Source organism: Patella vulgata, chromosome 5, assembly GCF_932274485.2.
Source record: "Patella vulgata chromosome 5, xgPatVulg1.2, whole genome shotgun sequence".
NCBI classification, from domain to species: domain Eukaryota; kingdom Metazoa; phylum Mollusca; class Gastropoda; family Patellidae; genus Patella; species Patella vulgata.
In genome coordinates, this window is record NC_065883.2 from 78,692,108 (window position 1) to 78,696,655 (window position 4,548).

Below are 4,548 nucleotides of genomic sequence, written 5' to 3' on the forward strand. Positions count from 1 at the left end.
ATGGATTGATGGATTAGATGTTATATATTAACTCTTGGTTCCTGATAATTATAAAGGTTGAAAACAGCGGGTGGTTGTTAAAGGCTCAATACCACTCTTGTTGTAACTGAATAATATATCCCAATCTTTATTCTGGTCAACAAATTGTACTATTTTACAATATTTCAATTAATTGATGATACAAATTTCATCTTAACACACCTTATTTAAAAATTTTGAAATATTCAACATCATGGTTTGAAACGTCTAACGTAAACCTTTTCAAATGAAACTTCGATTTAAAAATATTTTCGAACCCTCTGGACAAGTAAAATAGGATGTAATGGATAATTTACACAACAGGTAGGACACTTACACATCTAGTACTTAGATAGAGATATTATTTATCTTCTGGAGCTTTCAAGCCAGCAAGAGTGTTATTGTCCCTTTAATGATAGTTTATTGTTGTTGAAAAAAGAGGTGATTATTGGAAAAAATAAATATTTTACCTCCATGATTGCATAAACATAATATATATGAATTGATGGATTAGATGTTATATATTACCTCTTGGTTCGTGATATTAAAAGAGGTTGAAAACGGGGGGTGGTTATTAGTGATATGAAATGAAATGAAATGAAATGGGGTTTAACGTTCTGCTGTTCTGCTCCGAACTGGGATAATGAAGACTGGCATAAGCCATACAGTGTGCTATGAGGGAAATGTTGCCCGAACAGCGGCACTAAGGCCTACTCTTATATCGAATTCCATCTGTCAAGGGATCTTTTACGTGCACGCCAATGTATACACGGGACTTCGGTTTTTCATTTCATCCGAATGACTAAACAGATGTGCTTGATTGTTTTAATTGGACGCATTTATTATTTATTTAGATATTATATATACAGGTAGTCGTTCCCTTAATTTATATTATTTTGTTTGATTTTAAATACAAATGTACACACAAACAAAGGAACCTACGATCTCGATCTCTCTCTCTCCCTCTCTTTCCCTCTCTGTCTTTCTCTCTCTCTCTCTCTCTCTCTCTCTCTTATTGGTGCCCAGTGCCACGAAGTTCTATCGTAATCAAGTAGTATAAGTCTTGTTTACTGCGGCCTCATATAGTCTTAAATCACTGGACACGACTTCCATTGTATTCTAGTCAAACGACGCGAGACTTAAATGGAGTAACGTGAACACATTTCTATTAATGTCTCTTCAACCCGTTGTAGATACAATCCAGGGGAGACAACAATACTCCCATCAAGTCCAAACCTAGTAACTGGAGACAGACCACCATTCATTTCCCCATTGACTTCAATGTTAATTCTGGCCTCTTTGCCCACCTCCAACTTTTCTCCAAATTGTCGTTGGGCTGAATGCTTTTCACTACAGACAGAGGAACAAATGGTCATGTCTTTGCACTAAAATTTGTATGAGGTTGACCACCAAAATTTTGAGATACACAAACTTGAAGAAGCATACTAAAAACATGTACCTAGTTGCCGTACATATCACCGTAGCCAACCTGATAACTCCGTTATCCATCAGCCTCAAAATCATGAATATTTACCAAAATCTGGCAGAAATTGTTAATTCAAACCCTCTTCGCCCATTCTAGACCAAAAAATCAACAAAAATGGGCATGCAAAAGGGGAGAAAGGAGACAGAGAGAGAATTGCTATAAATAGACGAACTAAAATTTGTGGGTACCGGGATGGTGAAATTTAATGGTGGTCTGCCTCCAAGTCCAAATCTAGTAACTCACTTTTTTTTTATCAAAATTGAGTTCGGACCATATTTGTAGTAACTAGGGTATGATCTTCCTGTTTTGTTGTACTAGATGTTCCAATCTTTTGATTTTGCAAGCAGTTACCCCCATGACACAACCTAGCGACGTGCTTCATTTGCCTAGTATGCCACAGAACAACCTAGTAACTCAATAGTCAAATCAATGGATGAGCTGGGGTTTAATATTCATTTATTACGTTTTCCTTTGTTTTCTCAAAATACGAAAAACGTGAGTTACTAGGTGTTGCCTTTTGACGGGAGAATATCAGTCAGCTAATGCACTCTCTCAGGTTTCGTAAAATAAATAAAAGGCTTTTAAACGAATATAAATAATAATCCCAAATCAACTTTGGATTATAGTTTTCTCCACAAATTAATCCCAAATCAACATTGGATCATAGTATTCTCTACAAATTAATCCCAAACCAACTTTGGATCATAGTAATCTCTAGAAATTAACCTTTCAATAATAGCGTCTAACAGGCAGCTGTGTGTAATTATACTCTCCTGAGTTTGATTGTTTCTGTGTGTTTGAAGTATAGGTTTGTGATATGTGCTTAGAAATACTCATGTGTAATGAAGCGCTATATAAATCGAACAGTAATAATAATAATAATATAATCTATTATATTACCGACCGTCTTTTAAAGGGCTAATCCCAATATTTTTTGGAGAATAAAACTGCTTAATTTTGGGTTAAAATCCCTTAAAAACCTCTAGCTAAGGGCCGAGCAACTAACTCAATATTTGTGATAAGTTGTCAAACAACTTAAACCCGTCAGTCTTCATCTAGAAATGGAGGCCGGTGTCCCAAGCTGTATTATGCGGTGTCTGGATAAAACCAGACTTTTATTTCATAAAAATAATGTGTAGGTGAAATTGACCTTTCGTTATCAAGTAGAGCACATGGGTCATTCACTATATAGACCTCTAGAGGAACGGGAATCGATTAGTAGGTCACCCAACGAAAAAACTGACCCGAAATCTTAAAAGGGTTACGTGTCCGGATAAGTAGTTTTGACGTTCACATCCAAACGACTCAATATTTTGAGCTGGAATTTTGAGAGAAGGTAAATACACCATTCCTCTATATTTTGGTGCTTAGATTTTATACGTACTCCGACTTTTATTTTTGAGACTCTCTTGAAATCGGGATAGTCCCTTTAAACGTAAATATTGACATGGGATAATATGGGGTTTGACGTCCTACTGGTCTAATTAAAGGGACAATAACACTCTTGTTGGCTTGACAGCTCCAGGAAATAAAATAAAAAATAGCCTTATTCTAAGTACTAGATGTGTTAGTGTCCTACCTATTGTGTAAATTATCCATTAAATCCTATTTTACTTGTCCAGAGGGTTCAAAAATATTTTTAAATCCAAGTCACATTTGAAATGCTTTAAGTTAGGCTTTTCAAATCATTTAGTTGAATTTTTCCAATTTTTTCAATTAGGTGTGTTAAGATGAAATTTGTATCATCAATTAATTGGAATATTGTAAATTGTAGTACAATTTCTCGACCAGAATAAAGATTGGGACATATTATTCAGTTACAACAAGAGTGGTATTGAGCCTTTAAGACTGGTGTGAATATTGATATAGTCAATGGAAAGTATATTTTAATACACACACCCAGTTTTAAAACAGGTGCTCGATTAATTCACATTTAATGCATCTGTTTCACAAAGGTATTGCGAAAAGCCTTCTTGTGGCTCTGTAAAAGATGACGGCTTTAAACCTGGTTAGCCCCCATGTGAATCCGAAAAAAACATGCCGCGTTTTCGTTAAAAACAAAACTACTAAAACACTCTGCACAATTTATCATCATTCAGGACAGTATTATACCTGAACTTTATTTTCATAATTTTAAAATCCTTCATACATGCGGGAATTTGGAGTATTAAGCAAAATCAAAATGCTTACAAAAACTACGAAATTATTGAAATCGATCATTTCACAATTTTCAACTGCTGCATTTTGAAATTTCAAAGTTCTAAACGGGCGAAATTCATCACTACCGGATAGGAATACTTATCGGATTGAAAAATTACCACGTAACTATAAGAATACGGCAATTTCAAAGGAGGAGTTCGAGAAGGTAATCTGTATAAAATCTCGCAATGTTAAAAATCACATCGCTTGATTTGCTGTCGACATTGAGATCTCGTCGTGTCGCACGCCAGCGGCAGAGAAGCCAACCAATGGGACTCGTTGCCTGTCCATCTATATACGGTCCATAAGTAAACAGGTTTAAAGTGTAATTTTAACGGTGTATGGAGACACCTTATTGACACAAAGCTATCATTTGGTTCGAAACTCGCACCCGGAATATTCCATCGACTAACACAGGCCATTCGCCGGATGATGATGAGCCAAGGCTATGAACATACTGTTGTGTATCTTGATGATTTCTTCCTTTGTTATAACACCATGGAGCAATACTCAGCAGCATTACTTAAGCTTATTGAGGTTTTACCTTATCTAGGATTTGCCATTAACTGGTCTAAGGTAACCAATCGAAATGGACTCAAATGCTATGTCGCTATGCTTACCTTCGGAAAAATTAGAATCTTTAAAGTACGAAATTGAGACGTGTTTAAATAAAAAACGCTTATCGAAGAAACAATTGCAGTCGCTGGCTGGCATGTTAAAATGGGCATTAGGCGTAGTTCGTGGCGGACGTGTATTCATCCGACGAATTTTGAATCGCATTAATAGTATGTCATTTTCGCAGCACATGGTTTTATTAAACCAAGACATATTACTGGATTTTACCA